This window comes from Mustela nivalis, assembly GCF_964662115.1.
Source record: "Mustela nivalis genome assembly, chromosome: 18".
Classification (NCBI taxonomy): Eukaryota; Metazoa; Chordata; class Mammalia; order Carnivora; family Mustelidae; genus Mustela; species Mustela nivalis.
Window position 1 is genome coordinate 41,322,840 of NC_139037.1, and position 12,852 is coordinate 41,335,691.

General features: G+C 50.9%; 1 long non-coding RNA gene across 1 annotated transcript; it reads right to left on the reverse strand.

Annotated features, from left to right (window-relative positions):
* Nucleotides 1–95: 95 nt before the first annotated feature.
* LOC309852324 lies at nucleotides 96–6,567 on the reverse strand. Its single transcript, XR_014305173.1, has 2 exons — nucleotides 5,608–6,567; nucleotides 96–1,371 (listed from the first exon to the last, which is right to left on the reverse strand). It is a non-coding gene; the product is annotated as an uncharacterized lncRNA (long non-coding RNA).
* Between the last annotated feature and the right edge of the window lie 6,285 nt (nucleotides 6,568–12,852).

The window sequence follows — 12,852 nt, forward strand, 5'->3', positions numbered from 1 at the left end:
ACTATTTTTGTATAAATCCCTCTAAAATATCAAAATATTTTTTTGCTTTTCAGAATTCAGAATAATGTGGGTTTTTTTCTGTGTCCGTGTCTGAATGAAGAGCAGTGACCTAATGAAATGTGATTTGGGAAAATGCCGATTGATTTTCTTTCTCTGAAAGACACATCAGCACTGGGAAGCTGGGACCTCTCGGCGGTGACTTATGTTGGATTTGCACCCGTGGGTCTCTTCCCTGCGGCAAGAGACCCGAGGCATGATAAACCATCAGTGGGATATTTTGACTTAAGTCCATTTGTGCCTGAAATGCCAGTGAGGTTCGGGTGAGACCCGGAACGACCTGCTCCTGGCTACTGCTCTTGGCCTCTCCTATTATATATGGTCTCTTTGCTTGTAGGGTCACAGCCCTGAAAGCAAGGCTGTAGGAATCAGAACATTGCCTTTGCTTCGGATTACCTTTTGGGATTCTTTGGAGAGGAAGCGGCGGCCCCTGGGGGCCAGCTGGGCTGAGGCCTGAGGCTGGGGGGCCCCCTGGTGGGCGGAGGCGGCAAATACGCGGGTAGTTTGGCATTAACCAAGTATTTATTTCAACTGCAGAGGTTGTCCTGGGATGGGGAAGTGGGTGTTTTCTGAGAAGGGACTTCGACAAGATGGGATGCTTTCTTGGAGGCGGTGATCTCAACGGGGCAAGAGAGAGTACATTTCAGGAATGGGAAAGCTGTTTCTAGCTTTCTCTGACTCTCGAGCTGGACTCTTGCTTTCCAGCCCAGTTACTGCAAAGCTTTCTTCTGGTTGCCCTCTTTTTTGTTTCTGATGTCAGAGCTGCTTTGCTCTTGGTTTCTCCTTGCTGCAAACTCAGCCCTGCTCGTTTCTCTTCCTTTGTGTGTGCTGTGGAGGTAGCCATCGTTTCGCACTCCCACTGTAGCCTGGGTACCAGGCTTCCCTTATCCAGCCGGCCTGAGTCCTTACAGTGTGGAGCCCCACTCTGAGTTCATGGGCTGTGCTTTGTGGCAAGTCAGGAGCAAAGGAATGCGTGACCCTAGGCAGCAGTGGCCTCATCTCTGGCCATACTTGGCTCTTTTTCTCTGGGCCCCAGGGTTCTGTATCGCCTCCGTCAGGACTTGTGACCGCCACTGTCCCTTACGACAGAGCCTTTGCACAGGCTGTTCCCTCTACTTGGATCCACTCTCTGTTCAACACTTTCCTTCCTGGTTAACTCCTTCAGCTCTCGGCCACAGGAATAAGCCAGGCTTCCAGGCATTACACGTCACTGAAAACCCAGAATTTGGGGTCCCTGCTCTCCAAGCTTGTTTTCCAAAAGCAGCATCTTCCAGTCGGTTTTCAGGAGTTATGTGGACCTGATGGTTGTTGAGACTGAGGGAGCAGTATGAGAGTCAGACTCTGACCTAGGCAGATGACCCATGACCATCCAGGCCTGGGTGCCAGACCCACCTGCCCCTAGGATGTCTTCCCGGATGTTGGCACCTGGTAGCACCAACTGTGCCTTTGGCCACCGCTGTACTTTATGCGTCATATTGATGTCTGTCTCCTCACTAAACAGTGAGCTCTCTAGGCTGGGATCTGTCTGGCCGTTCACTCTTGTCTCCATGCTGCTCTGACCTTTAGGGTCTCAACTCAGGACCCCACTACCCATTGGTTTGCAAGGCCAAGGGCAGCCTTAGTTACCCAGTCGAGGAGCCACATGTGGGATGTAAAGACCTAAGAGTAGGGGTTCGCACTGATGCTGTACACGCTGCATATCAGGTGTGTGCAGGGGTGTCCCGGGGGTACTCCCACGCATGCCTTTGTGCTGGGGCCCTGGTTCAGTCCTCCTGCCTAGAGCAGACCTTTGAGTGCTGGGTCCCCTGCTCTGTGTGCGTGTGTGTGTGTGTGTGTGTGCGCGTGTGTGAGAAAAGAGAGAGAGAGTCCTTGAGATATTGAGAAAGACGTGAGTGAGTGCATGTTTGAGAGAGAGCCTGAGAGACTGATCAGGACAGATGGTGAGAGAGAGAGAGACATTGTATGACGGAGTGAGAGAATGGTAGGGAGAGATTGAGAAGGATATTGAGAGTCAACGAGCAAGAGGCAGAGAAAGAAAGGGAGGGAGATTGAATTAAGGACAATAGAACCTGGTGTCCTTTCCCCACTCTTCCTACACAGTGGGGTGCCCCCAGAGCCAGGTGATTTCATGAGTTCTCAGCCTTGGAGACCCATTGGAGGCCCAGCTCACAAACAGAAAAGGCCTAAGTCCTGTATTTGGCTGTAGGCTCTGGGGTGTGTGTGTGTGTGTGTCTGGGATGGTGGGGTCTGGGAGGGCTCTGGGAGTGGGTTGTGGGCTAGGGGTGCCTTCCCAGTCCTAGGGTAGCAGGGGATGGTGCTGAGCCCTCCTGGGCAGCGCTTCCTGCCGCTCTCTGGCCAGAAAACAAAGATGAGAGTGGGCTGAGCTGCAGAGGAACTTGAGCGCCTTCTGTGGTCTTGCTCTGGAGGGGCTAGAAGGGGCGCGCAGCTGGGGGAGTGTTCATGGGACCTGGGAGGGGCAGGGCATGGAAACCCACAGAAGCAGAATTCTGGAGAGCAGCGTGGGCCAAGCAATGATGTGGGGTCTGTGGGCCAGTCTGTGGCGCTGACGGGGAGAAGTAGAGATGTGTGGGGCTCTGCTCACCACCAGCTTCTCCCACGCCAACCCCCATCTCGCCTCTAGTTAGCAGGTGCTCCCCAGGAGAGGAGAGGGCTGTGGCAGCTGTGGGGGTAGGAGGAGGCTCAGCCTGCAGGAGCTCCGCAGGGCCGTGGGTTGGGATCTGAGGGTGGGTCTGGGGGTTCGCCAGTGACCTTCCACCCAGGGCTGCCCTGGAGGACATCACCCTGCATGGTGTGTGGGCATTAGGGCTCTGCGCACCCTGAGTGGGCTTGGGGGGGCGGTCCCTGGCTGGGAGACCCCAGTGCATGCTTGGGCTGAGGTGGGGGGGCTAAGAGAAAGGAGGGGCCGATGGGGCCTGGGTGGAGGTGGGGGGGCTCCTCCAGAACAATCTGGAGAGGGATTGGGATTGTGTGTGACAGTGTCTCCTGGGGTTGCAGGACCATCCTGAGGCAATGGGTACTGGCCAGGTGCCTGGTTCCTGGAGACAGAGCCCAGGAAGGGTGTGGGGTCCCAGGGAACCTGGAGAACCTGAGAGGGACGTAGCTGTTGGGGCAGGTGCCTTCTCCCTGTCCATCTTTGTTCTCTGGCCCTGAGCACACTGCTGGGCTGCCCTGGAACCTGGGGGTGCGGGTGGGGGGGGCGTCACAATTGGCCTTTTCCTGTCTTGCAGAGGACATGGGCCCCCCTGGGCTCCTGTGGGCTGGGAGGACTGTGGTCCTGAAACATCTGGACTTGGCAGGGAAGCGGCCAGCAGCACTGCTGCTGTCACTCCTGCTATCCCCCGCCCAGGCACATTCTCTCCACACCTGCATGCCACACACACCTGCCCGGCCCATGGGGTGTGTGACTGTCTTATGGGCCCGAACCTACCAGCCACACATCTGGCCGAGGCACCAGTGTGATGAAGCCGGCTCACGTATCTGGGACAGCGCCCGGGCCACCTGTGCCCATCCTCAGTCAGCTTTGTGGACCCTCAAGCTGGGGCTGGAGCCCAGGAGGGGTTTTTCCCCCGGCGCAGGGTTTACTCAGCCTCCTTCAATCCAAGATTGTCTGGGAAACAGCCTCTTCCACCCGGGGCCAGCAGCACTGAGAGGATTGGCCAGCCTCTTCCGCAGGGCCCTTGGCCTGGGGTAGGTTTCAGCCCCAAGCTGCTGTCCGTGTCGCCAGAGGGGGTCTCTCTCCTGCCACCCCCACCATGCCGGCGGTGGACTGTGACCCTGGGGAGGGGGTCTTCCTCCGATGTGGGGAACAGACCTTGTGGGGAGTGGAGGAAGGCCCGCTGGCTGAGAAGGCTGTGTCTGTGAGGACACAGACTGACCAGGCCAGTACCACGTGGACTGGGAGTGGGGCGGGGGGGTCCACCCTGTTGTGCATGGGGGTCAGGAACCACATGTGTGGGTGAGGGGTCCTGGGGTCCTAGGGGAACCCGGGGTGGGGATGATGGGGTCTTGAGGCTAGGGGTCGGGGGGAAAGGTTGCATTTAGCTGTGAGGGGGCCCCTTTCCTCCCTTCCTCCCTGTCCCCTTCTTCTTCCTTCTCTGTCTTTTTTATTTATTTATGTTTAAAGATTGTTTTTTTTTTTTTAAACTTGGCAGAGAGATAGCAAGTAGGCAGAAGGAGAGGGAGAGGAGGAGAGCTGAGCAGGGAGCCTGATGCGGGGCTCGATCCCAGGACCCTGGGATCATGACCTGAGCCGAAGGCAGCTGCTTAACCGACCGAACCACCCAGGCACCCTAGAGACTATTTTTAAGTAATCTTTACACTCAACGTGGGGCTCAAACTCACGACCCTGAGAGATCAAGAGCGGCATGCTCTCCTGCCTGAGCCAGCCAGACACCCCTCTGTCTTTTAAAAAACAAACAAAGGGCGCCTGGGTGGCTCAGTGGGTTAAGCCTCTGCCTTCGGCTCAGGTCATGATCTCAGGGTCCTGGGATTGAGTCCCACATCGGGCTCTCTGCTGAGCAGGGAGCCTGCTTCCCTTCCTCTCTCTCTCTGCCTGCCTCTCTGCCTACTTGTGATCTCTGTCTGTCAAATAAATAAATAAAATCTTAAAAAAAAAAAAAAAAAGTAGGGGCGCCTGGATGGCTCAGTGGGTTAAGCCTCTGCCTTCGGCCCAGGTCATGATCTCAGGGTCCTGGGATCGAGCCCCAAGTCAGGCTCTCTGCTCGGCAAGGGAGCCTGCTTCTCCCTCTCTCTCTGCCTGCCTCTCTGCCTACTTGTGATCTCTCTGTCTGTCAAATAAATAAATAAATAAATCTTAAAACAAACAAACAAACAAAAAACAAAAACATATTTAAAGATTGTCATATTTGGTCTGAATGGGGAAAGAAAGAATGACTCACTGGGTTTTGGACTGAACACCTGGGTCGATACCCCTTCCCTGGAGGGGAAGATGTGGTAGAACCGGTTCCGTGTGGGAGTGTAAATGGAAAATTCTGCTTTGCCATCTGGAGGCAGAGGACAGACCTCACTCTGTCTGTCATGTGGAGCAGGCGGCTGGATACCTAAGTGTGGAGCACAGGGCTGGTGACCGAGAGGGGTTCGAAATCATGGCTGAGGTCACAGGGAGGGAGGGTGAGACAGAAAAGGGAAGGGGCCCCACATCTGACTCTTGGCAAAAGGGATGGAGCAGCAGCGGCTAGTGAGGGGGGCTGGCGGGGAAGGGAGCGTGGGTTCAGGTGGCACCGCAGAAGCCTTGCAGAAAGGGCGGGGTCTGCAGCGGGGCTTCGGAAAGATGGAGATCTCCGTGACCTGAATAAAGCTGTTGCAGGGCAGCCATGGGGCACAAGTAGGTCAGAGCCCATTAAGCCAAGGGGAGGGAAGCAAGGGGAAGCATCCAAAGCAGCCAGCTCTCGCAGGTGTGTTGGGATGTTGGGTAGAGGTGGGGGCAGGGAGACTTCTTGAAGTATGCAGGGGCTCGTCTGAAGCCTGTACCCCCCCTCCCCCACCAAGGGCATTCCCAGGTTGTCTTACCCCAGACCTCAGTCTCCAAAGCGACAGGGTCTGAGACTGCGGTCGCCACAGCTGGGTCCAGCCCCGTGTCCGGCATCTGACTCCCGAGATACTGGTGAAGTGAATGGGTCAGTACACGTAAAGCGCTGAGAACACTAATAGGAGCATAGTAAGTGCCCCTATTGCGTGAGTGAGTGAGCGCTCTCTGGCAGATGGGGCAGTAGTCAAAGACGGGGTGGCAGCAGCCCTAGAGGCTGGGGTGCCCCCGGGGTGGACTGGACCAGGGTAGTGGCTCTGGATCCTAAAGGGTACAGGGGCTGGAGGTCCCCACGGCACTGCACAAGCCAGCTTTGGGAGTCCGTGCGCCGCCAGCCCCGGGAACAGATCGCATCACCACTACCTGGGAGCTGCCACCTCCAGGGGAAACCAGAAGAGACCCCTGAGGAAGGGGCTCTCTAAGGAGACGAGTCATTGATTGGTCCTCACCAGGATGGTGTGTCTCGAAGAGTCATTATCCCCCAGCCACCATGACACGCGGGGAAGGTGCCAACAGCCTGAGAAAAAGGCGAGTTACTGGTCCCGCTTAGCTGAGCGAACCACGGAGTAAGGCAGGTCTGCGGTTTGCACGTGGGTCCCTATGTGGGACAATGTCCATGTCCCTTCAATGACGCTGGGTGTGACTTTGCACGCGTGGGCCCACCTTGTGTCCTTGAGACCTGCTCTTGCACAGCTGGGACCGACCGCCTGCTGGGGAGAGGACACACCACCCGGAGACCCAGAGTTGGCATGAAGTGCGAAGACCTCTAGGCTCCTGATTTGCTATTCCAGGAGACAGTCATCTGGCTCTGAGGTCACAGCAGAGTTCCTGACTCAGGTCAGCTCCCTCCTCGGCAGGGACCACCGAGCCAGCTGCAAACCTGCCCCTCACTGCCGGGACCATGTCCATGTGGGAGGTGGGTCTCCAGGGCCAGGGCCCTCGGAGCAGCCCTCCATGCAAGTCCTCCAGGGTCTCCATTCTGCATCTCTACCCTTCCTTTTGTGCTGCAGGGGCTCCTCCCAGCCCTCAGGGCTGCGCTGAGCCCCCCTTGTCTGGTCCTGGTTGTCTCCCTTCTCCATCCTGCTCAGGGCTGGGGCAAGATCCTTCCCTAGGTCTTCATCAAGAGCAAATGTGGTCTCACGTTCTCTCCTCCTCGAACAGAAACTCACTGGTCTGCCCTAGTCCATGTCTCCCGGCCACTGTCACCGAGAGAAGGGCCCCTAAGCATGTCCGAGATCCCCCTTGTTCGAGCATGTTTGCCAGTCTCCCTCATTCTGTGCTGCTCTCAAGGTTTAACTCGGAGTCATGCTTTTCCGTATCTTTTTCCATTTCATATTGAGAAATAGATCATGTACACTGAGGCTAGAAAACCTATATGTACAATTTAAAGAAAAGAACAGGCCCATGGATGTACTTCCTAGCTTAAGAATTAGAATAGTTTGGCTCCCGCCTGTGCCCTGTGTCCCCGCTCTAGACATCCCCCTGTAATGTTCTCAGGTATAGCCACACGTCTGACTCATGTGTTCCTTACCCCTGTACTTTTCCATCTCGTTTTGCTACCAGGTGTCCTTAGATTATTGTCTGGTGTTGAACGCTTTGGGATGGTCTTATATTAATCAAATCAGACTGTGTGCTCTCTTCTGTGCTTATTCCGCTCAGTCTTACGTGTTATTTTATTTATTTATTTTTTAAAATGCTATTTTTTAAAGGATTTTATTTATTTATTTGACAGACAGAGATCACAAATAGGCAGAGAGGCAGGCAGAGACAGAGGGGGGCGGGAAGCAGGCTCCCCGAGTTGCAGAGAGCCCGATGTGGGGCTCGATCCCAGAACCCTGGGATCATGACCTGAGCTGAAGGCAGAGGCCCAATCCACTGAGCCACCCAGGAGCCCCCAGTCTTACATTTTAAAGATTCATTCATGTGTTTGTGTGTGGTTGGAGTCATTCATGCGGATTGCTGGATAATCTTCCAGTGAAGGACACTGCACATCATACCGTTGGTGGTTATTTGGGTCGTTTCTAGTTGATAGCTTCTGTAGAGAGCATATCCATGTGCATTATTATAACTCTTATCTTGGTTTATCTGTTTAAGAATTTCTCTAGCATATATGCCAGCGAGTCGTATGGTATGTGTAATATTTCCTGTTCCTAGATATTGTGGAATCATTTTCCAAAGTGGTTGTAACAATTTACATCCAGATTCAAGACGATAGTCTTGCTCTTTTACTCACCTTCTGTTTTGCCTCTAATGTGTTACATCTAATCTGTATTGTATATGAATTCATCTATGTCACATATTTTTGTTTAAAGATTTTATTTATTGGGGCACCTGGGTGGCTCAGTGGGTTAAAGCCTCTGCCTTCGGCTCAGGTCATGATCTCAGGGTCCTGGGATCGAGCCCCACATCAGGTTCTCTGCTCAGCAGGGAGCCTCCTCTCCCACGCCGACCCCGTCTGTCTTTCTGCCTACTTGTGATCTCTCACTCTGTCAAATAAATAAATAAAATCTTTTTTTTTTTAAGATTTTATTTATTTATTTGACAGAGGGAGAGAGATAGTGAGAGAGGGAACACAAGCAGGGGAAGTGAGAGAGGAAGAATCAGACTTCCCCCAGAGCAGGGAGTCCAGTGCGGGGCTCGATCCCAGGACCCCGGGATCATGACCTGAGCTGAAGGCAGACAGTTAATGACTGAGGCATCCAGGCGCCCCTATGTCATGTATTTTTTTTTTTAAAGATTTTATTTATTTGACAGACAGAGATCACAAGTAGGCAGAGCAGCAGGTGGGGGGCAGGGGAAGCAGGCTCCCCACCGAGCAGAGAGCCCAATATGGGGCTCGATCCCAGGACCCTGAGATCATGACCTGAGCCAAAGGCAGAGGCTTAACCCACTGAGCCACCCAGGCGCCCCATATGTCACATATTTTTAAGGATAAAATACATCATGAGTTTATATTGATACTTCCTTTTTTTATTAAAGATTTTTTTTTATCTCTTTATCAGAGAGAGAGCAAGAGAGAGAGAGAGAGAGAGAGGGCACAAGCAAGGGGGCAGTAGGTAGGGGGGCACATGGAGCTCCATCCCAGAACACTGCAGGGATCACAACCTGAGCCAAAAGCAGACAGTTAACCGACTGAGCCACCCAGGCGTCCCTATATGGATACTTCCAACTCAAATTCAGGACTACAGCATTTTTCTTTTTCTTTTTTCTCTCTCCTGCATTGTGCATCGAGTGTTCTGTAACATCTGTGTTTTCTTCTAGAAGTTTTATGCTCTCAGGTCTTACTTTTAAGTCTTTAATCCATTTCGAGTTAATTTTTGTGAGTGGTGTAATAGGCACCCAGTTTCACTCTTTTGCATGTAAATATCCAGTTATCCCAAGACTATTGAGGAGACTGTCTTTTCCCCATTGAATGTTCACAGCTCCTATGTCAAGTGTTAGTTGACTGAATGTGCATGGGTTTATTTCTCGGCCTTTGGTCCTGTCCCACTGATCTATATGTCTGCGGCTACGCCAGTGCCATACTGTTTTGATCACTACAGCTTTGTAGTAGAGTTTGAAATCAATCAGCCATGTGATACCTCCAGCTTTCTTCTTTCTCACAATTGCTTTGGCTGCTCAGGTCCCTTATGCTTCTGTATGAAATTTAGGATTGCTTTCTCTATTTTTGTGAAACAAACCATTGGAATTTTGATAGGGGCTAGGATTTAATTACTTGTTAATTATATTGAATTTGAGGATGTTTAGGGCATTCTGGTTTTGGTGAAAAAAGTAACATACAGGGGCGCCTGGGTGGCTCAGTGGGTTAAGCCGCTGCCTTCGGCTCAGGTCATGATCTCAGGGTCCTGGGATCGAGTCCCGCATCGGGCTCTCTGCTCAGCAGGGAGCCTGCTTCCTTCTCTCTCTCTCTGCCTGCCTCTCAGTGTACTTGTAATTTCTCTCTGTCAAATAAATAAATAAAATCTTAAAAAAAAAAAAAAAAGTAACATACATTTATTTAGTGTAACTTTTGAAACTACCTGAAGTGTAACAGTGAATAGCATTTTTCTACTGTTTGTCCGTTTCTGAAGACTAACTCATGAATGGTTCCATCGTAATTAATTATTTTTTGCAGCAGTTAGGGGCCAGGTTTAACATTCACTAATTTTCTCCTTTTAGTATAGGCAGCAATGCACCATCTTCTTTCAGTCTTTTTAAGAACATGCAGATGTTTGACAAGCTTCCCTTTCACAGTTGAGGGTCTGTTGGTCAATTTGAGCAAAACTTTAATTGTCAAAATTCTTCAAACTCCAAATATCTCATATCATACCAAATACCTCACATTCGACACCTGTACTAGTTAGTATTTCTAGAATTTGTAAGCGGCACCCACATTTTGCTTCCTGGTGCTTTTCATACAAAAGCTGTGTTTGGGGGCACCTGGATGGCTCAGTCGTTAAGCATCTGCCTTCAGCTCAGGTCATGATCCCGGGGTCCTGGGATCGAGCCCCACATTGGGCTCCCTGTTCCACGGGGATCCTGCTTCTCCCTCTCCCACTCCTTTTGCTCTGTTCCCTCTCTCGCTGTGTCTCTCTTTGTCAAATAAATAAATAAAATCTTTTTTTTTTTTTAAACCGTATTTGTAAGTACTTTGAGCCTTTCCTTAATTTGGGGGCGTGGGGGCAAATTGTATCTAGCTCTCCAGATGTTTCCAGCTCCTTAATTCAATCAAGTCCTCCTATGAGCTTTTCAGAAACAGAGGTGGGGGCAGGTGTGCCAGTTAGAATAAGTTTTGAGGCCCCGAGGAACTTCATCTGAGATGGTATCAAAACTGCTAAACCAAAAATTATGCTTGTTAAGAATTTCTCCCATCTGCTTGCTGAGACCAGAGGACGGATCCTGAAGAGTGTCTTTCATAAACAACATGTGAGCGGCAGCTGGGGTGAATTTCTTCAGGCACAGGCTGAGGTTCAAAGGATGCTCATTACTACTGGGTGGAAAGGAACCACATAGGGGCCCCTGGGTGGCTCAGTCAGTTAAGTTTCCGCCTTCAGCTCAGGTCATGATCTCTGGGTCCTGGGGTCGAGCCCCACATCAGGCTCCCTGCTCAGCAGGGAGTCTGCCTCTCCCTCTGCCTCCTGCTCCCCTGCTTGGGTGCTCTCTCTCTCTGTCTCTGTCAAATAAATAAAATCTTTTTATAAAATTAGGGGAAAAAAAAGGAAACCTCCTACATGCACGTCCCTGAACTTTTTTGGCCAGCTCTGGGATATGTGCATAATTGAATCGGTCAATTTTCTGAGAATTCTTGAAAAGCAGAAAGGTGGGAACTAATTCCATATTTTTTAGATATGTCAGGAATGGCTTAGCTTCCAAATTAACGGACGTCACTTGGGGTTGTTTTCTGGCTAACTTGGCTATCGCATTGTCCACCTGGGTATGCCGTGGAGCTCGTGGCACCTGAAAATAAAACACAAGGAGGGACTTGGCTCTGGTGGGGCAGCTGCTCCTCAAAAGGCCAGCCTGAGCCAACCTCCACTGTGACTTCTGTTGCCTCATCAGCCCCCAAGGCCATGCTGTGGCTGCCAGCCCAGGACTGAATGTATGTGGACAGCATTGGGTAGAATTTTAACCATACTCTTCTGAACCGTGAACACAGGGCAGCTTTCCATTTATTTGTTTTCTTCAATTTCTTTTAGTTTTCAGTGTGCAGGTCTTTCATGACTTTGGTCAGTTTTATTCCTTTGGATACAATTATAAATGGATTTCTTTTTTTTAAATTTTATTTATTTGTCACAGAGAGAGATCACAAGTAGGCAGAGAGGCAGAGAGAGAGGGGAAAGCAGGCTCCCTGCTGAGCAGAGAGCCCAACTCAGGGCTTGATCCCAGGACCCTGAGATCATGACCTGAGCCGAAAGAAGAGGCCCAACCCACTGAGCCACCCAGGCACCCCTATAAATGGATTTCTTAATTAATTAGAAACACAACAGATTTGGTACATTTCTTTTGTATCCTGCAACTTTTTGTATGTTTTGGTGGACTGTATAAGGTTTCCTGTATGTAATATGTCTTCTGCAAAGAGTGACAATTCGACTTCTTTCTTATTTGGATGCCTAGTATTCCTTTTCCTTGCCTGATCACTCTGGCTGGGACTTTTTTTTCTTTTTCGAAGATTTTATTTATTTATTTGACAGACAGAAATCACAATTAGGCAGAGAGGCAGGCAGAGAGAGAGCGGGGGTTGGGGGGAAGCAGGCTCCCTGCTGAGCAGAGGGCCTGACACGGGGCTCGATCCCAGGACCCTGGGACCATGACACCTGGGTGACTCAGTGGGTTAAGTATCTGCCTTTGGTTCAGGTCATGATTCCAGGGTCCTGGGGTCGAGTCCTGCCTTGGGCTCCCTATTTAGCAGGGAGCTTGCTTCTCCCTCTGGCATTTATTTGAGGGAGAGAGAGAGAGAGAGAGAGAGAAAGTGCAGGAGCAGGGGGAGGGGCAGAGAGAGGGAGAAGCAAAGTCCCTGCTGAGGAGGGACACCCCCCCATTTCAGGGCTCGATTCCAAGACCCTGGGATCGTGACCTGAGCCAAAGGCAGATGCTTGGAGTGCCTGCATGGCTCAGTGGGCTAAAGCCTCTGCCTTTGGCTCAGGTCATGATCCCAGGGTCCTGGGATTGAGCCCCACATCGGGCTCTCTGCTCAGCGGGGAGCCTGCTTCCCCCTTTCTCTCTCTGCCTGCCTCTCTGCCTATTTGTGATCTCTGTCTGTCAAATAAATAAATAAAATCTTAAAAAAAAAAGGCAGATGCTTGACCAACTGAGTTACCCAGGAACCCCAAGATCTTTCTCTTTCCTTAACATAAGTGTTTATTGCTATAAATTTCCCACTTAGAACTGCTTTTGCTATCTCTCACGTTTTGGTGTGTTGGGTTTCTATTTTCACTTGTTTCAAGATACCTTTTTACTTTCCTTATGATTTCTTCCTTGGCCCTTTGGTTGTTCAGAAGTGGTTATGTAATTTACACATAATTGTGAATTTTCCAGCTTTCCTCCTATTATCAATTTCTGATTTCATACAATTGTGGTTAGAAAAGATACTTGGTATGATTTCAGTTTTCTTAAATCTGCTAAGATTTGTTGTGTGAGCTAACGTATGATCTATCCTGGAGAATGTTCTGTGTGTGCTTGGGAAGAGCGTGTATTCTTCTGGTTGGATGGAATGTCCTATATTGCCTGTTAGGTCCATTTGGTCTAAAGTA